We start from the raw sequence: 22,011 nt of genomic DNA on the forward strand, positions 1-22,011 counted from the left end.
GAAGATCTTAAATCAATAAACAATCTTAAATTTAAAAAAGGGCAAGCTAAACCAAATGAGTCAGGAAGAAGGAAATAATACAGGTTGGAATAGGAATAAATAAAGAATAGAAAAAACAGAAAATCAAGAAAACTGAATTTGGTTTTTTTGAAACAATAATAATAAAAGACAAACCTATAGCTAGAGTGACCATGAAAAAGAGAGAGAAAATTGAAATAAATATGATCAGGAATAAGAGAAGGGACATTACCAACCTTATAGGGAAAAAAAAGAATCACAAAGAATATCAAAAAGTGTGTGCCAACTAGGTGAAATGGACACATTCCTTGAAAGACACAACCAAATCTGACTCAAGAAGAAAACTGTGAACAGACCTAGAAAAATAAATTTGATAATTAATCTATAAAAGTTTCCAAAAGAAGAGTCCATGAAAAGATGACTTCATGCTAATTCGGTGAAATGTTTAAAAAGAATTAATACCAATCCTTTGTTTAAAGTTCAAAAAAAAAGAGAGGGAAATGCTTCCCAAATCATTCTCTGGGGCCATTAGTAGTCTGATACCAAAGCCAGACAAAGATAAAATGAGAAAACCACAGAGCAAAATGCCTCATGAATAGAGAGTTCCAAAAAAGTCCAACATAATACTAGCAAACCAAATCCAGAAATGAAATGATTATATACCATGACCAAATTGGATTTACCTCAATACAGTTGGTTTAGTATCTGAAAATGAATGAATCTAATACACTATACAAAATAAAGATAACCTCATGATCATATCAACAAATGTAGAAATTTCATGACAATCATTCATGATTAAAAAAAATGAAAACCTCAACAAGCTAGGAAGAGAAGGTAACTTTCCATACTTGACAAAGGGGATCTAGAAAAATTGTACAGCTATCATTGCAATTAGGGGTAAGTATATTTCCCCTAAGGCCAGGAAGACTGCTCTTGCCAATAATGTATAGGAGATTCTAGTTAGGGTAATTAGGCAGAAAAAAGAAATAAAAATCAATGAGATTAAAAAGAAAGAAGTACAATGATCTGTATTTGTAGGAAATATAATCTTATACATAAAAATCCTAAGGAATCTACCAAAAAGAAACTCACCCCACCTAAAATTAAAACTATTAGAATAAAAAGAAGCAATTCTAATGAGTTCAGAAACCTTAGAATATACAGTACCAATAAAAAATAATTTTACTTGTATATACTAGCAATTAATAATCAAAATGAAATAAGAGAATAATTCTGTTATCAACATTATGAGTAAAAGTGGAGCATATAGAATAATTTTTTAAAGGTTTATTTTACAGAGAGAGAGAAAGAGAGCTTACATGTGCAGGTGGGAGGAGGGGTAGAGAGAGGGAGAGAGTGGGAGACAGAGAATCCCAAGCAGGCTCTGCACTGTCATTGCAGATCCTCATGGGGCACTATCTTACCAACTGTGAGATCATGACCTGAGCTGAAATTAAGAGATTCTTAACTGACTGAGCCACCCATATGCCCTTAGAATAGTTTTAAACAGAAATACAAGACTTTCTATACTGAAAATTACAATGTTGAAGAAAATTAAAGACTAAATTAATGGAAAGACATCCCATATTAATGAACTGAGAGAACAGTTAATGTGGCAATACTCCACAAAGCGATCTACAGGTTAAATGTGATCTTCATCAAAATTCCAGATCTTAATTTATAGCAATTGACAAAATGATCCTAAAATTCGTATGGAAACTCAGGGTCCAACAATCTTGAACCAAGTCGAAGGATTCATAATTCCAGATTTCAAAATTTACTATAAAAATAAAATAATAAAGACAGTATTGCCTGGATATAAGGATACACAGATAAGTGAAAAAAAATTTATAGGCCCCAAATACACCTTTGAATTTAGAATCAATGGATTTTCAATACAGGTGTCAAGATAATTCAATAGGATAGTCTTTTCAATAAATGGTAGTAGGAAAACTGTATATCTACATGCAAAAGGATGAGGTTGAACTTATACTTCATACCATATATAAAAATAAATGCCAAATGGAGCAGACCTCAGTGTAAAATGATAGTGTCTTTGTTATGGCACCAAAATCAAAAGTGACCAAAAAATAGAGAAATTAGATTTCATCCATGTTAAAAACTTACGTACTGCAAACAAGAAAGTTAAAAGACAACCCAGAGAATGGAATAAAAAATATTTACAAATCACATACCCAATAGGGGTCTATTATCCAGTTGTATAAAGAATTCTCGGGGAGTTGTGGCAAGATGGCGGCTTAGGAGGACGCTGGGCTCACCGCACGTCCTGCTGATCACTTAGATTCCATCTACACCTGCCTAAATAACCCAGAAAACCGCCAGAGGATTAGCAGAACGGAGTCGCCGGAGCCAAACGCAGACGAGAGGCCCACGGAAGAGGGTAGGAAGGGCGGCGAGGCGGTGCGCACTCCACGGACTGGCGGGAGGGAGCCGGGGCGGAGGGGCGGCTCGCCGGCCAAGCAGAACCCCCGAGTCTGGCTTGCAAAAGCGGAGGGGCCTGACGGACTGTGTTCCCACAACAAGCACGACTTAGCGTCTGGGAGGTCATAAGTTAACAGCTCTGCTCGGAAAGCGGGAAGGCTGGAGGACAAAGGGAGGGAGAGCTGCTGAGCCCCCTGACGACAGAGCTCAGTTTGGTGGGGAACAAAGGCGCTCTCCAGCGCCATCTCCCCCGCCCATCCCCCAGCCGAAATCCCAAAGGGAACCGGTTCCTGCCAGGGAACTTGCTCGCTCCTCGCAAACACCCGACTCTGCGCTTCTGCGGAGCCAAACCTCCGGCAGCGGATCTGACTCCCTCCCGCTGCCACAGGGCCCCTCCTGAAGTGGATCACCTAAGGAGAAGCGATCTAAGCCTGCCCCTCCTGCCCCCGAGCACCTTGCCTACCCACCCCAGCTAATACGCCAGATCCCCAGCATCACAAGCCTGGCAGGGTGCAAGTAGCCCAGACGAGCCACACCACCCCACAGTGAATCCCACCCCTAGGAGAGGGGAAGAGAAGGCACACACCAGTCTGACTGTGGCCCCAGCGGTGGGCTGGGGGCAGACATCAGGTCCGATTGCGGCCCCGCCCACCAACTCCAGTTATACACCACAGCACAGGGGAAGTGCCCTGCAGGTCCTCACCACTCCAGGGACTATCCAAAATGACCAAGCGGAAGAATTCCCCTCAGAAGAATCTCCAGGAAATAACAACAGCTAATGAGCTGATCAAAAAGGACTTAAATAACATAACAGAAAGTGAATTTAGAATAACAGTCATAAAATTAATCGCTGGGCTTGAAAACAGTATACAGGACAGCAGAGAATCTCTTGCTACAGAGATCAAGGGACTAAGGAACAGTCACGAGGAGCTGAAAAACGCTTTAAACGAAATGCATAACAAAATGGAAACCACCACAGCTCGGCTTGAAGAGGCAGAGGAGAGAATAGGTGAACTAGAAGATAAAGTTATGGAAAAAGAGGAAACTGAGAAAAAGAGAGATAAAAAAATCCAGGAGTATGAGGGGAAAATTAGAGAACTAAGTGATACACTAAAAAGAAATAATATACGCATACTTGGTATCCCAGAGGAGGAAGAGAGAGGGAAAGGGGCTGAAGGGGTTCTTGAAGAAATAATAGCTGAGAACTTCCCTGAACTGGGGAAGGAAAAAGGCATTGAAATCCAAGAGGCACAGAGAACTCCCTTCAGACGTAACTTGAATCGATCTTCTGCACGACATATCATAGTGAAACTGGCAAAATACAAGGATAAAGAGAAAATTCTGAAAGCAGCAAGGGGTAAACGTGCCCTCACATATACAGGGAGACCTATAAGACTCGTGACTGATCTCTCTTTTGAAACTTGGCAGGCCAGAAAGAATTGGCACGAGATTTTCAGGGTGCTAGACAGAAAAAATATGCAGCCAAGAATCCTCTATCCAGCAAGTCTGTCATTTAGAATAGAAGGAGAGATAAAGGTCTTCCCAAACAAACAAAAACTGAAGGAATTTGTCACCACTAAGCCAGCCCTACAAGAGATCCTAAGGGGGACCCTGTGAGACAAAGTCCCAGAGACATCACTACAAGCATAAAACATACAGACATCACAATGACTCTAAACCCGTATCTTTCTATAATAACACTGAATGTAAATGGATTAAATGCGCCAACCAAAAGACATAGGGTATCAGAATGGATAAAAAAACAAGACCCATCTATTTGCTGTCTACAAGAGACTCATTTTAGACCTGAGGACACCTTTAGATTGAGAGTGAGGAGATGGAAAACTATTTATCATGCGACTGGAAGCCAAAAGAAAGCTGGAGTAGCCATACTTATATCAGACAAACTAGACTTTAAATTAAAGGCTGTAACAAGAGATGAAGAAGGACATTATATAATAGTTACAGGGTCTATCCATCAGGAAGAGCTAACAATTATAAATGTCTATGCACCGAATACCGGAGCCCCCAAATATATAAAACAATTACTCATAAACACAAGCAACCTTATTGATAAGAATGTGGTAATTGCAGGGGACTTTAATACACCACTTACAGAAATGGATAGATCATCTAGACACACGGTCAATAAAGAAACAAGGGCCCTGAATGAGACATTGGATCAGATGGACTTGACAGATATATTTAGAACTCTGCATCCCAAAGCAACAGAATATACTTTCTTCTCGAGTGCACATGGAACATTCTCCAAGATAGATCATATACTGGGTCACAAAAGAGCCCTTCATAAGTTTACAAGAATTGAAATTATACCATGCTTACTTTCAGACCACAATGCTATGAAGCTTGAAATCAACCACAGAAAAAAGTCTGGAAAACCTCCAAAAGCATGGAGGTTAAAGAACACCCTACTAACGAATGAGTGGGTCAACCAGACAATTACAGAAGAAATTAAAAAATATATGGAAACAAACGAAAATGAAAATACAACAATCCAAACGCTTTGGGACGCAGCAAAGGCAGTCCTGAGAAGAAAATACATTGCAATCCAGGCCTATCTCAAGAAACAAGAAAAATCCCAAATACAAAATCTAACAGCACACCTAAAGGAACTAGAAGCAGAACAGCAAAGGCAGCCTATGCCCAGCAGAAGAAGAGAAATAATAAAGATCAGAGCAGAAATAAACAATATAGAAACTAAAAAAATGTAGAGCAGATCAACGAAACCAAGAGTTGGTTTTTTGAAAAAATAAACAAAATTGACAAACCTCTAGCCAGGCTTCTCAAAAAGAAAAGGGAGATGACCCAAATAGATAAAATCATGAATGAAAATGGAATGATTACAACCAATCCCTCAGAGATACAAACAATTATCAGGGAATACTATGAAAACTTATATGCCAACAAATTGGACAACCTGGAAGAAATGGACAAATTCCTGAACACCCACACTCTTCCAAAACTCAATCAGGAGGAAATAGAAAGCTTGAACAGACCCATAACCAGCGAAGAAATTGAATCGGTTATCAAAAATCTCCCAACAAATAAGAGTCCAGGACCAGATGGCTTCCCAGGGGAGTTCTACCAGACGTTTAAAGCAGAGATAATACCTATCCTTCTCAAGCTATTCCAAGAAATAGAAAGGGAAGGAAAACTGCCAGACTCATTCTATGAAGCCAGTATTACTTTGATTCCTAAACCAGACAGAGACCCAGTAAAAAAAGAGAACTACAGGCCAATATCCCTGATGAATATGGATGCAAAAATTCTCAATAAGGTACTAGCAAATCGAATTCGACAGCATATAAAAAGAATTATTCACCATGATCAAGTGGGATTCATTCCTGGGATGCAGGGCTGGTTCAACATTCGCAAATCAATCAACGTGATACATCACATTAACAAAAAAAAGAGAAGAACCATATGATCCTGTCAATCGATGCAGAAAAGGCCTTTGACAAAATCCAGCACCCTTTCTTAATAAAAACCCTTGAGAAAGTTGGGATAGAAGGAACATACTTAAGGATCATAAAAGCCATTTATGAAAAGCCCACAGCTAACATCATCCTCAACGGGGAAAAACTGAGAGCTTTTTCCCTGAGATCAGGAACACGACAAGGATGCCCACTCTCACCGCTGCTGTTTAACATAGTGCTGGAAGTTCTAGCATCAGCAATCAGACAACAAAAGGAAATCAAAGGCATCAAAATTGGCAAAGATGAAGTCAAGCTTTCGCTTTTTGCAGATGACATGATATTATACATGGAAAATCCGATAGACTCCACCAAAAGTCTGCTAGAACTGATACAGGAATTCAGCAAAGTTGCAGGATACAAAATCAATGTACAGAAATCAGTTGCATTCTTATACACTAACAATGAAGCAACAGAAAGACAAATAAAGAAACTGATCCCATTCACAATTGCACCAAGAAGCATAAAATACCTAGGAATAAATCTAACCAAAGATGTAAAGGATCTGTATGCTGAAAACTATAGAAAGCTTATGAAGGAAATTGAAGAAGATTTAAAGAAATGGAAAGACATTCCCTGCTCATGGATTGGAAAAATAAATATTGTCAAAATGTCAATACTACCCAAAGCTATCTACACATTCAATGCAATCCCAATCAAAATTGCACCAGCATTCTTCTCGAAACTAGAACAAGCAATCCTAAAATTCATATGGAACCACAAAAGGCCCCGAATAGCCAAAGGAATTTTGAAGAGGAAGACCAAAGCAGGAGGCATCACAATCCCAGACTTTAGCCTCTACTACAAAGCTGTCATCATCAAGACAGCATGGTATTGGCACCAAAACAGACACATAGACCAATGGAATAGAATAGAAACCCCAGAACTAGACCCACAAACGTATGGCCAACTCATCTTTGACAAAGCAGGAAAGAACATCCAATGGAAAAAAGACAGCCTCTTTAACAAATGGTGCTGGGAGAACTGGACAGCAACATGCAGAAGGTTGAAACTAGACCACTTTCTCACACCATTCACAAAAATAAACTCAAAATGGATAAAGGACCTAAATGTGAGACAGGAAACCATCAAAACCTTAGAGGAGAAAGCAGGAAAAGACCTCTCTGACCTCAGCCGTAGCAATCTCTTACTCGACACATCCCCAAAGGCAAGGCAATTAAAAGCAAAAGTGAATTACTGGGACCTTATGAAGATAAAAAGCTTCTGCACAGCAAAGGAAACAACCAACAAAACTAAAAGGCAACCAACGGAATGGGAAAAGATATTCGCAAATGACATATCGGACAAAGGGCTAGTCTCCAAAATCTATAAAGAGCTCACCAAACTCCACACCCGAAAAACAAATAACCCAGTGAAGAAATGGGCAGAAAACATGAATAGACACTTCTCTAAAGAAGACATCCGGATGGCCTACAGGCACATGAAAAGATGTTCAGCGTCGCTCCTTATCAGGGAAATACAAATCAAAACCACACTCAGGTATCACCTCACGCCAGTCAGAGTGGCCAAAATGAACAAATCAGGAGACTATAGATGCTGGAGAGGATGTGGAGAAACGGGAACCCTCTTGCACTGTTGGTGGGAATGCAAACTGGTGCAGCTGCTCTGGAAAGCAGTGTGGAGGTTCCTCAAAAAATTAAAAATAGACCTACCCTATGACCCAGCAATAGCACTGCTAGGAATTTATCCAAGGGATACAGGAGCACTGATGCATAGGGCCACTTGTACCCCAATGTTCATAGCAGCACTCTCAACAATAGCCAAATTATGGAAAGAGCCTAAATGTCCATCAACTGATGAATGGATAAAGAAATTGTGGTTTATATACACAATGGAATATTATGTGGCAATGAGAAAAAATGAAATATGGCCTTTTGTAGCAACGTGGATGGAACTGGAGAGTGTGATGCTAAGTGAAATAAGCCATACAGAGAAAGACAGATACCATATGGTTTCACTCTTAGGTGGATCCTGAGAAACTGAACAGGAACCCATGGGGGAGGGGAAGGAAAAAAAAAAAAAAAAGAGGTTAGAATGGGAGAGAGCCAAAACATAAGAGACTGTTAAAAACTGAGAACAAACTGAGGGTTGATGGGGGGTGGGAGGGAGGAGAGGGTGGGTGATGGGTATTGAGGAGGGCACCTTTTGGGATGAGCACTGGGTGTTGTATGGAAACCAATTTGTCAATAAATTTCATAAAAAAAAAAAAAGAATTCTCACAATAAAATGACAAAAAGACATATAACCCAATTCTAACGAACAAAGGATTTCAATAAGCATTTCTCCAAAGAAATATAAATAGCGAATAAGCACATAAAAAATTGCTCAACACAGAAATACTGGTCAAAGCCACAATGAAACACTCCACATCCACTAGGATGGCTCTTTTTATAGAAGACCAAAAGTAACAAGTGAGACTAGGGAAGAGTTGAAATCCTCACACATTGCTGGTGATACTGTAAAATGGTGCAAGCACTTTCATAAACTTTTCAAATTTAAAACATTATAAATAAAGTTGCCATATTACAAAGCAATTCCAATGTTAAATGTAGGTATACTCAAGGAGATGAAAATATGTCTATGTAAAAACTTGTATACGAATGTTTATAGCACCTATTCTTAACAGACAGAAAGCGGAAACCCAAATGTCCTTCAACAGATGAATAAACAAAATGAAGCTAATCCATAAACTGGAATGTTAATCAGACATAAAAATGGATGAAACACTGAGTTATACTATAATATGGACAAACCACCAAAACATGCTAAGTGATAGAAGTCAGATATAAAAGACACATTGAATGATTCCATTCAAATGAATGTCTAGAATAGACAAATCCACAGGGACAAAAGTTAGATTAGTGGTAGCAGGGTTGGCAAAAGAGGAAAAGGAGGAATTACTGCTAACAGGTATAAGGCTTCTTTCTGGGGTGATAAAAATGTTTTACAGCAGTACAGAAATGATGATTGCACAATTCTATGAACATACTAAAAGCCACTGAAAAGTAAAAGGGTGAATTTCAGGGTATATGAATGATGTCACGATTATTATTTTTTTTAAGTTAATTGCCTTATTCAGAGTCAATCTGATTAGTAGGGTTGCTAAGATAGGTGTTTAATCTTCTAAAGCATTTAACCTTATTACAAAATTGAGAGGACACTTGTTAGCTATAAGTCCATTGACAGGTTGCCCCCAAATAGTGGTTACTGGTATCTTGGCCATGTGTGAAGGTAAAGGATTTGTAAAGGATCAAACTGCCCAGTAAGTATAGGTATAACACATAAACATGTAAACAAAGATTAGAGACAAAGGAATACCAACTACATGGAGATTAGCCCTACCACTGAAATATTTTCATCCACTAGGAGATATAAGTTTTCCAGTAACACCGTGGAGTCAAAACAAGATCCCATATTATAGTTGGGCTAAATAATGATCTAGTAGTGAAGTACCAGAGGCAAGACTCGACAAAGAACCGTCACTACAGAACTTCAAAAACAGAAGGTACTCCTACATTTAACCACAGGTGGTAAAAAAAAAAAAAAAAATCCTTGCAGGACCGTATCTACAGTACAAAGGAACTGCTGAGTCAACAACTAGACAACATATATTTTCTGGCAACAGATAGGAAAATATGATAACTCACAACCAAACAAGACAGTGGAATAGCAAAATTGTCTTTTTTTTTTTTTTAGTTTATTTATTTATTTTGAGAGAGAGAGAATCCCAAGCCCCGAGCTGACAGTGTGGAGCCCGACACAGGGCTTGAACCCAAAATTGTCTTAATGTGGAAACAGTCTAAGACTTTCCAAATAGATTTGAATCATCATGGTGACTATGGTTTAGATTAATACTATTCAACAAATAATGAGAGCACACCATGATAAAATTGTGGGTACATTTTTTTTTTATTAAGTCAACAATGGCAGTATAACAACTCATGGACTTATGGTTTCATAATATGGCAAATAACAGTACTTCCAAAACTACTCATCCCATGGTTGGCAGATCCTAATACTTAATATTTTGGTAACAGACAAAATTCCAGGCGGTCAACTGAACTGAAGGGGCAAAAGGCAGTTAAATAGCTAATACTATTAGAATATACCCAATCTAAATAGCAACACTGAACTAAAACTAAACAATGAACAGTTACACATGTAAAGCACTGTAATGTGCTGAGCCACACAGGTAACAACACTAAAGCAAAATAATTTGCAGCAAATTCTTTAAAGCCTCATTGTATTGGCATAGAATTGAGGGATCCTAATGAAATGCAACTGGAAAATACCCTGAGAAGTGGGTATGTAATGACATCTCTAAAGGGGCAATGCAGAATAGACCATTAGGAACTCCATAAACCCGTACTGTTGTTTGTAAGCCTCTAGGCAGTGTTCTCAAATGAAGGGAAGATGACTGAAGCTATAAGTATAGGACATTAGTAACATGAGCTAATGTGAATACATAAATATGTAGAAGTATAGCTATCCAGGTTTTCAGTATTATCATAGCATCTGATTACAATATCAAATTTCCCACAGAAAATTGTTATCTGATAGCAAAAGACTACATTATTGCACTATAGAACACAGTTAATGCCTCAGTATTTCGAAAATGGGTGTCCAGTCTATAATCTTTTTTTTAATGTTTATTTATTTATTTTGAGAGAGAGAGATAGATAGTGAGTGAGCAGGTGAGGGGCAGAGAGAGGAGACAGAATCCTCCTAAGAAGGCTCTGCACCATCAGTGCGAAGCCCGATGCAGGGCTCAAACTCATGAACCGCGAGATCATGACCTGAGCAGAAATAAACACTTAACTGACTGAGCCACCCAGGCACTCAGTCTGTAATCCTATTGGGCAACTTGATTGTACTATTTGCACAGGATGGAAGTAGCCCAACTAGGAAATAGGCTTTCTAACTAATATTAAACATTGCACCTAAAACATAGTGGCTGATGTGTATCCCTGTGTGTTTATATGTATATGAATGAATACATAATTCCAAAAATCAAAAGCCCTTAAGATGCAGTATTTTTTAATAAGCAGCAAAATTTTACTAGGTCTAAACTTGGAACAGAGCTCTGCACTAGAAGGACAAGGTTGCAGTTACATATAAAAGATTTATTTGCTTCTCATTTGTCCATACAGAAACCAAAATTGGAAATTCATTACAGCCATACACATGGCAAGATAATCCTTTGCTGAGTTTAGCTGCTGACTGGATGTTAAGTCCCATGTAAAGAATCAGTTAAGCTAGAAAAATAAAAGCAGCACCATGTCTGAGATCTTTATTCTATTTCAGGACAGCAATTCTCCAGCGGTGGCTGTCAGCAATACAATACAGGGTCTACAAGAGCATACTTAGGAAGGGCAGATGGATAGTCAGAGAAGTATGACATTAGCACACTTTTAAGAAAACAAAATATCTCAAAAGCGTTTATTAAAAAATTGCTAAGCTTAGCTACACTACCAATGTAGGAAATTATCTGTATAATCTTAACTTTATGAAAATTTAAGTAATATGTCTTAGGCAGTAGAATGCTTGAAATGAACAATAATGGCTACCAATAGTAATAGACATTAACAAACTAGAAAAATACAACCCAGCCCATCAGGGGATAGTTGAGAACCCCAGTGTTTTTAGAAGAACACCAGTTGGCTAGGGGCACCTGGTTAACTCAGTAGGTTAAGCATTCAACTCTTGATTTCGGTTCAGGTAATGATCTCATGGTTCGTGAGTTTGAGCCCCATGTTGGGCTCTGGGATGACAGTGCGAAGCCTGCTTGGGATTCTCTCTCTCCCTCGCACATGCACATGTGCACATGTGGGCTCTCTCTCTCAAAATAAATAAACTTAAAAAAAGAACACCAGTTGGCTAAGACAAAAAGTGCTAGCACTACACTAAAACAACTTCTTGTCTGCTTGCAGAAAAACTGGCCTTAAAACCAACGGGTGGAAATGCTATTGCAATCATATGGTTCCCAAAGAGCAGGGGCACTACAGGCAACAAAATCATATTAGAACATTTTCAAACAGCAAACATGTTGAAGATAGCAACTAAGACTAATTAGGCATTAAAGAATTCCACCACTTCAGGAGTCCCTGGAGAAGGAGTACAGCCTGACTTTCAAGAAAGCTGCAGTCAACACCAGAGACACAAAATCTGACACCCAAAGCCCACTGTCCTTCTACCCTGCCAAAGCAAGTCTCTGTCAGGGCAGTGAGCACTAACAGCCCCAACCACTGCCACAGGTATCTTTGAAGAACACAGTGTTCAAATCTCCCACTGTGCACAGCTGTTTTCTTTCCTATTGAAAAAAAAAGCTTACTGGAGGGTATTATGCTAAGTGAAATCAGTCAAAGACATATGATTTCACTCATATGTGGAATTTAAGAAACAACAAATAAGTGTAGGAGAAGGGAAGGAAAAATAAGATAAAAACAGAGAGGGAGGCAAACTATAAGGGACTCAAATACAGAAAACAAACTGAGGCTTGATGGGGGTGGCAGGGTGGGGAAAATGTGTGATGGGCATTGAGGAGGGCACTTGCTGGGATGAGTACTGTGTATTGTACGTGAGTGACGAATCACGGGAATTTACTCCTGAAGCCAAGACTATACTGTATATTAGCCAACTTGAGAATAAAATTAAAATGTCACATAAAAAAAAAATCTTACTTAGAAAAACTGTCTTGTTGGAGGAGCCTAACTGCACTTTCACTGAATCAAAAGTGCAACTGCTAAGGAACCCTATGTCTCTCTTAGACAAGGACATGTGTGCATACAGCTCATCTGTGGCCAGGATGATATTGGGAAATTTTCATGTGTGAAGGTTAGCCATGCTTATCATTCTGTGATATAACTGAGTTAACTGAATCCTAAATAATTCAAAGCTTTCCTTGGAATGTGAAATGCCATAAATTGAGCCTTCAAATTCAAACTATAACTTAAAAACATTCTGATCTCATTGAAATTCTCTCTCCCCATTCACACTTTCATGATACGTATAATTTAGATGATATTAACACCAATTATAATTAACTCATTAGAGAATGTGGGGAAGAGAATATCTGCAATGCCCATGGTACATAATAATCAATAGGAATAGTGGTACCTGCATGGCTCAGTAGGTTGAGCGTCTGACTCTTGATTTTGGCTTAGGTCATGATCTCATGGTTCATGGATGGAGAGGACAGCTTGGAGTCTGCTTGGGATTCTCTCTATGTCCCTCTCTGCCCCTCCCCTGCTTGCATGCACTCTCTCTCTCTTTCAAAATAAATAAACTTCAAAAAATAATCAATAGGAATATAGACATAAGATACTCAGGACATAGTAAAGCTATGTTGTTAATGGGTTTTCTGTAAAGTTTTTTTTATGTTTGTTTATTTTTGAGACAGAGAGACAGAGTGCAAGCAGATGAGAGGTAGAGAGAAAGGGAGACACAGAATCTGAAGCAGGCTCCAGGCTCTGAGCTGTCAGCACAAAGCTTGACGTGGGGCTCAAACCCACAAACCATGAGATCATGGCCTGAGCTGAAGTCGGACATTTAACCAACTGAGCCACCCAGGTGTTAATGAGTTTTCTTTAAAACCAATCAATTGGCTAATGCATATAGTTCATAATTTATTCTGCAGTTTAAATGAATAAAAAATTTTCCCCTCTGACAGAAAGCCCTCTTCCCAAATGGGATAGTATGACTCCTCACCTGAGACTTAATTCCACAATCCTCAGTGAACATGATAGGGAGTCAAATGGAGGCTGAAGACCTGAAGGTAGAGGGACTTCAATTTCCAAAACTGAAGCTGGAAAGAAACACCTGGGGCAAAACAATGGACTTGATGACGCATTGGTTCCTAGGAATCTCTGTCCCAGCAGCCAGATAAAAGAACCAAAAGGTATATATCTACTTGGGAAGCCAATGGAGTACTTTGGAACAAGTCTCATTTTAAAGGGCTTCCCCCCTGGAGTGTGGCTAAGTTGAAAAAAACATGTGCATAAAAGATTGGCAGGGTGGAGACATCACAAGAGGAAACACCAGAGATGTCAAGGGTATCAGCAAAGCCCGAAGAGGACACTGTAGTATCCCAGGGCAATTAAGAATTTAAGCCTTTGCACCGTAAGACATGGGTTCAAAAAAGGAGTTTACAATTTACTGGCTGGACATTCATGGCCAAGTTCTGAACTTCTCTTGGGTTGAAAACCTGTCTCTGAAATTTACTAAAAACCATACTAGCATGAGTGTTGGTGAGATTATTATATCAAGTAGAAATGATCAAAACAATCATGTTTGGCTATCTTTAAAACAAACCAACCTTGGGAGGAAATGGCCTTTATTAAAGGTCATTTCTGAGGCTCATTGTGCCTGCCATGTTTGAAAACCAGATGTGGGGACGTGGATCACATCCAGGTGTTCTGCTAGAGAGGTGCCCCAGTTAATCCTGACACTCCTATCCTCTAAACTCTTCTAACTGTATCTACTATGCTGGACCAGCATTTAAACTTAAAAAAAAAATACTCTTAAAGAGTTCCTAATCCTTGCAGGAACACAGTCACCATCGGACACTGAAAAGGACCTCATTTTTTTTTTCTTTTTTGAACCACAACTAAAGCATCATTGATAAAGAAGAGAGAGAGAGCCTATAGAGTAGAGACTGTGGGGCCAAACTGCCTGCTCTGTGACATTTGGGGGCAATGTTACTGAGTGTAACTGACCTCAATTACCTCATCTGAAAAAGTAAAGGATAATATTAGAATGTACTTCCTGAGCATTAAAACTGAGTTAATGCACATGTAGAACAGTGTGTAATGCTTACTGTGTGTGCTCAGCTAACGTGAACTATTGTTATCAAAAGACTAGTATAAAAAAGAATACTGTATAAAATGGAATGCTGCCTGAAATAGAACAAATAGGTAAGAGATAATTAAGAGGTACTGAAATGAAAAAAAAAATAGATGTATTTGGTAGAACGTGCCAGGAAAACCAATTAAAATGGTAAAATAATCTTATGACCATTAAAAGTATATCATTTTGTGAGAAAGAACAATCTCATAACAGAGGGCTGAGAGAGGAAAACAAAGAATAGTGGATGATAGCAGGGCATGAGATGATTATGTTTGTCAGAGGTGAGAATGAATTAAGTGTGAAGAGATGTAGGGGATATACGAACAATATTTGCTCTAATTACTTTACACTTGACTTTGTTCACATTATCTAATCAAGAGATGCAAAATGGACAAAAATAATCAGTGTCTAACAAGATTATAGTAAAACAAATAATCAAGGAGATATGCACAGAAAAATGTTTCTACAAGTACGTTAACTACGTTATGTTCAAGTGTTGTTTAAAAAAACTTAAAATAATCCTAATGTTTAAAAAAATATGTAAGTATTATATAAAAAATCATGGCCCAAATAAAAGACTTGTGTGTATTCCTAAAGATATTCCTAAAGATAGGAAAATGTTCTTGGTAACTCAAGAGCCATCTAATCACTAAGTTGTATACCTGAAACTAATTTAACATTTTATGTTGACTACACTCAAGAGTATCTAAAAACCTTATTAATACACATATACTAATTATTTATGTAATATACATACATACTAGAAAGAAAGAAACCAACAATCTGTTTCTGTGTATTCTTTATTTTTTAAAGATTTTTTAAAATGTTTATTTATTTTGAGGTAGAGAGAGCATGCATGTGTGAGCACAAGTGGGGGAGGGGCAGAGTAAGGGGGGGAGAGAGAGAGAGAGAGAGAGAGAGAGAGAGAGAGAGAGAGAGAAAGAGAGAATCCCAAGCAGGCTCCAACGTGGGGCTCAATCTCACAACCGTTAGATCATGAGGTGAGCCAAAATCGAGATTTGGATGCTTACCGACTAAGCCACCCAGGCGCCCCTCTGTGCATTCTTTTAAAAAAAATTTTTTTTTAATGTTTATTTATTTCTGAGACAGAGAGAGACAGAGCATGGGGGGGGAGGGGCAGAGAGAGAGGGAGACAGAATCCGAAGCAGGCTCTGAGCTGTCAGCACAGAGCCCGACGTGGGGCTCAAACTCACAAACTGTGAGATCATGACCTGAGCCGAAGTCGGACGCTCAACCGACTGAGCCACCCAGGCGCCCCTGTGCATTCTTTTTTAATTGTGCTATGGTTCTTTCAAATTTTTTACAATGAATATCTATGCCTTTTATACTTTAATACAATGTATAATGGAGGAAAGAAAACAATTTTTTGAGTGATAGGTATAGATTTGAACTTATTCTTCCCTAGAGAAACTGACTAAAGGCCCTGAGAAAGTATGAAGAGAATAAGAAAAAAGGAAAGCAAAGAGATGTTTGGGAAGTGGATAGTAATACAATTCTACCTAGCATATGCTATAGCCTACATTAAAAATAATGGCTAAAAGAAAAATACTTTTTAAATCACAAAACTACTCGCCCAATCAGTGTTACTGTTTAATTTTAACTGAGGAAAATATACGATGATGCCAAAGGTATCACACCTAGAATAAGAAAACATTTTTGTTAATTTTTGGATAAATTGTGCTAATATTGATACGCATACTTCCTAATTCCAGTGGGCTGAAGTTTTATCTTGATACTCCAGAGACATTTTCAAGATTTTATTGCAAGAGTTAAATAACTTCCTATTGCATAGTTTACTATGACCAATTTAATCAGACTAATGAAATGCGATAACAATTAACCAAAAATATGTTTCTAGGGCAGTGCTATCCATTAGCTAGATGGTAGATAAATAAAATATGTATATAAATAAATATATACTAATGTATGTATCTATAAACAAAACATGGCACATATACAAACTGAATGGCTAAACAAAATGTGGTATATACATACAATGGTATATCATTCAGCCATAAAAAAACATGAAGTTCTGGCACATGCAACAACACAGATGATGAACCCTGTGGATTTGTTAAGTGATGCAAGCCCTACACAAAAGGACAAATATTGCACTGCTCCAATTCTGTGAGGTACCCTGAACTGACAAATTTACAGAGACTGAAAGTAGATTAGAGTTTAACAAGGGCTGGGGAGAGGGGGAATATGACAAATGTGCCATAGTAATATAAGATGTTAATATAAGGGAAACTGAGTGTGGGGTATATGAGAACTCTTTGTAACTTCTTTGTAAATCTAAAACTTTTCTGAAAACAGAAAGCTTATTTAATACCGAACAGAATGGTGGCATCCACCCAAAAAAATGTTTACTTCTATAAAGAGGTTATCACACATTTTGATACTTTGTGTGTGTTAAAAATTAGACTTAATACAAATTCAATAAAGCAAATTGAATCAAGTTTATGATATCCTTGTGGGGCCCCCCTAGTGTTCAAGGAAAGTTTTGGAAAACCTGTTTTGTGATATAGTCCTAAATTACAGGTTAAGCAGTCCATAGTCTTGTATATTTTGAAGAAAGTTACTTAAGCAACTATAAAATACTTAAATAAAAGCACTATGGCTTATATTAAAATAGTTTTGGATAGGCAATTTTGAATTTTCTTTTTTTTTTTTCAACGTTTATTTATTTTTGGGACAGAGAGAGACAGAGCATGAACGGGGGAGGGGCAGAGAGAGAGGGAGACACAGAATCGGAAACAGGCTCCAGGCTCTGAGCCATCAGCCCAGAGCCCGACGCGGGGCTCGAACTCCCGGACCGCGAGATCGTGACCTGGCTGAAGTTGGACGCTTAACCGACTGCGCCACCCAGGCGCCCCATGGATAGGCAATTTTGGAGGAACTTTAATAAACAAAAACTTCATATTTTTTTTATCAACTTTTACAAGGATACCACCATACTGTCATATAGAAATAAGGACACATGGATCAAGTTTTCACTGCCGCATTATTTATTAAAGAGACAACCAAAAGCCTTATTAATAAGTAAACTGTTCAATAAGTAAATTATGGTATACATGAATTTTCATTTTAAACTAAGAGCCAGGTTTTCTGATGCATAGCCCATAGTCTCGTTAAATGCCCAAACCAATGATTTTTAGAATGTAAAATTGAATGGCTTATGTATGACAAAGGGTCTTGTTTAAGACATGCAAAGACACATGGCAAAGGAAGGACTCTTTACGAGTATGACAGTCATGAAACATCCCATAAAAATTACTTTTCACTCAACCAAGAACACAAGCAATGTGCAGCAATAGGCATGCAAGAAAACATATATCATGAAACATTGTCTATACTGTTTCTGATATAGCTCTATTATGTTACATGCATTCTGATTAAAATCACCCTACGTATTAATTTTAACTTGTAAATTTTTTCTGTTATAAAGTCTCTCTTTCTCTTCCTCCCTCCCCAACACATGCACCCTATGTGACATCTTTATGGGACATCTGGCAGAAAAAAAATATAATAGCAGCTGAGGAAAACAAACAAAACCCTGGACAGAACTGACACCAAATAGAATAATGAAAAACCTCAAGATAGAGCCTATTCCAGTAAATTGTTGAAGTGAGGAAGTCAGGAGCCATAATGAATAGTCACTGATGCAAAAATTATCATGTAGAACCAAGAAATTTAGAGTATATAGAATGGCATCACAAATGAATCTAAATGTGGACAGGCAGCAAATGGGGACACCAAACAGTAACATTTATTATACTTATATAATCAAAATAATTCCATACTGTCATAGGAAAAGAAAGTTAATGACAGAAACCAGTGAGCCCAGAAGCAGACCCAAATAACGAGAATTCAATATCTGACAGATATAATTTTAATTAAGCAAAAGATGGATTTTCAATAAATGATACTGGACAGCTGACTGGCCCCTTAAAATAAAATGTGAGATTATATGATGACTGACATCAATTTTAATTAAATCATAAAAATACTAAAAGGAAGTTCAACTTGTAGAGCTACTCATATGATGGTTTTTCCTTTGACCTACAACATCCTCAATTGTATTCACAGATTTCCTAAAATTGAACCATCCTTGCATGGTTGGCATGAATACCACTTGTTTGCATATTACTCATGAATCTGCTTCTGGGTTCTTTTTACCAAATCTATACTTAGGTTATTTGCTTATATATCACTATCAGACACGGGTCTACAGACTTCTTTCATTTTTCAGTTTTTATCAGGCTACTGTCTCTACAATATGCTGACTTTATAACAAGACTACTGACTTAGATATGCAGAGATCTCTGAAAGGTTACACATGAAGTTAATAATAATACTTGTATCTGGAAAGAAGGAAGACTGAGGACTAGAAAACCAGTGGTGGAAAGGAAACTTTGAACTAAATTAACTTTAGTACAAATTGAATTTTATACTATTTTCCATTTGCATGTGTTATTATTTTTGAAAAAAATTATAATCTATGAGTGTAAAACTGGAACATTTTCAAAGGATAATCTAGAAACCCAATGAATCAAATTATTAAAACTGCTTACTCATAAACTATGACATAGTATTACCAGTGCAAGTACTTAAAGACAATTTGTAAGACACATAAAAATATGAATAAACGTGTAATACATTGTTTGCATTTAGGGGATGATATATATAGTACCATTTATACATGTGATTCAATGTTTATTCAACATTTAATGAGCATCTACTATGTGCCAGGCAGTTTTAAAGAATTGGAATCATAACATTCTAAAAGGATAAAAATTCTCTGTCTACAAATGCACAAATCCTTGTATATATCAGCAAGAGGCTTATATATCAGGAACAGCTATCAAATTGCCACTAGGCTCCCAAACCAATCAGAGGTTATAGGAAAATATGCCAAAGCAAGATGGCAGGCCACCTTGTATGATTGCAACCTAACCTGAGTCTCAAGTGTTAATGCTTAGTAAACTCCTACAAATTCTAAGATATACATTTGACCTCCATGACTCTGGTAGAAATTCACTGGTTTTAAGAGATTCATACAACTTGTTGAAAATGGGTAAGTCTACAGCTTACATTACAGCAATGTAATTTCAGATCCAGGGTGCAATGCTTATATAATATACCAATTATTTGATCCCAGGTACTGACAGACATAGTCTGCCAGTCTCTTAACTAGAAAATAATCAATCCCAAAGTATCAGATTACCAATCAGAGATCAGTCACTACAATTACAAGATATACTGACCCCTTGGGATTACTACACAGTAAAACCTTGGTTTATGAGCATAATTCCTTCTGGAAACATGCTTGTAATCCAAAGCACTCATATATCAAACTGAATTTCAAGAACCATTGGCTTAGTTCTGATCATGTGATGTCTGGCATCACGTACTACTCATATTGCAAGATGTTGCTCATTTATCAAGTTAAAATTTATTGGAGGGGCGCCTGGGTGGCGCAGTCGGTTGGGCGTCCGACTTCAGCCAGGTCACGATCTCGCGGTCCGTGAGTTCGAGCCCCGCGTCGGGCTCTGGGCTGATGGCTCAGAGCCTGGAGCCTGTTTCCGATTCTGTGTCTCCCTCTCTCTCTGCCCCTCCCCCGTTCATGCTCTGTCTCTCTCTGTCCCAAAAATAAATAAACGTTGAAAAAAAAAATTAAAAAAAAATTTATTGGAAATGTTTGCTTGTCTTGTGGAACACTTGCAGAACAACTTACAATCCAAGGTTTCACTGTATGTGGTCTAATGTCAGAGGGACCATAGTGGGACAAAGACATGCCCAAGCAGAACCTAAATCAGACATTTAACATTACTTCAACAAATTTTTAAGTTTCTGTGAAATGAACATAATCTGGAAATTACTTCAGGCTACCAAAGTACTATGACTCTAAAAGAAAGGAATGGATGATGACCAACAATTTAACATGAAATAAAAATGGACAAAATTTTATCTGAGGACATCATGAAAAAGGCTGCATTTATGACTGATGTGATTCCTTACCCCAAATTATAGTTATTTTACTTTAAAGTTTATTTTTGAGAGTGTGTGCATGTGCATGAGCAGGGGAGGGGCACAGGCAGAGAGAAAGGAGACAGAGAATCCCAAGCAGGCTCCTTGCTGTCAGCACAGAGCCAGATGCGGGGCTCAAACTAATGAACTACGAGAGATAATGACCTGAGCCGAAGTTAAGAGTTGGACAGACGCTTAAGCAACTGAGCCACCCAGGCACCCCCAAATTACAGTAATTTTAGCAGAACACCTAATGCACAAAATCAGATCCCTTGGAACCTCCAATAGTTGAAATTTAAGCCCTAAAAATATTATTTAGTGGCAATATATACATATATGGTGCTAAGTCTATTCCGACAATACCAAAAGTCCTTCAGAGAACAAGATCTACCAATGTCAGCCTGGTTAGCTGTTCCCAAAGTGGGATTCTGCCTTAGAATATCACTTTGGTAAAAATTCCCCTGGGGTCCAATGTTACAAAGTCTTCCTCTCCCTTCCTATCTTGGCTTCATATCTTCTATACTATTAAGTAACCTTCCTACATACCCTATTCTTAACTCTATTATACTTCCCTTAGCTTACTGAACTTGCTGAGAAAACCTAGAAATTACTACATGCACAACTGTATGTCCAGTATCCATGGCATAGGAGGCATTTAATTTATACAAGTTGAACAAAAAGCTAAGCAACATGGTATACTTTTATTATGAAAAAAAATCAAGGAAACCAAAACACTCCCCCCAAAATAACAACTACTAATCTACACCTGTCTCAAAAGATAACCAATGTGAACATTTTGGTGTGTAGATTTCAACATTTTTAACTTTACCAGGAAAATGCATCAAAGACTTTACAGCAATTCCTTTAATTTCTTATTATGGGTAAAAATAGTTATTACCTAAATTGAATTATGCCCAGATAGCATAGTTCATCTGTTTTTAAATTTTAGTCAAATGGAAAAGTTTATTTTAAACCAACTTTCAGTTTTCTAACTAAATTCATGCGAGGCCACGAACAAAAATTTCACATTCCCTTAACACTTTTCTTTCTTTCAAAAGAGAGCATGCGAGTGGGGAAGAGAGGCAAAGGGAGAGAGAGGGAGAATCTCAAGCAGATTCCACACTCAGCACGGAGCCCA

General features: G+C 37.9%; 1 long non-coding RNA gene across 4 annotated transcripts in view; it reads right to left on the reverse strand.

The window, feature by feature from the left end:
* The window catches only part of LOC122478041, a 66,426-nt gene that overhangs the window by 14,393 nt on the left and 30,022 nt on the right, over positions 1–22,011 (reverse strand). Inside the window, exon 5 of one of the 4 annotated variants that reach the window (XR_006295818.1) lies at positions 13,686–13,796. The exons of the other annotated variants lie outside the window; for them this stretch is intronic. This is a non-coding gene — a long non-coding RNA (uncharacterized LOC122478041). The remainder of the gene's footprint in view (positions 1–13,685; positions 13,797–22,011) is intronic. 4 annotated transcript variants of the gene reach the window in all.

This window comes from Prionailurus bengalensis, chromosome X (assembly GCF_016509475.1).
Source record: "Prionailurus bengalensis isolate Pbe53 chromosome X, Fcat_Pben_1.1_paternal_pri, whole genome shotgun sequence".
In the NCBI taxonomy this organism is placed as follows: domain Eukaryota; kingdom Metazoa; phylum Chordata; class Mammalia; order Carnivora; family Felidae; genus Prionailurus; species Prionailurus bengalensis.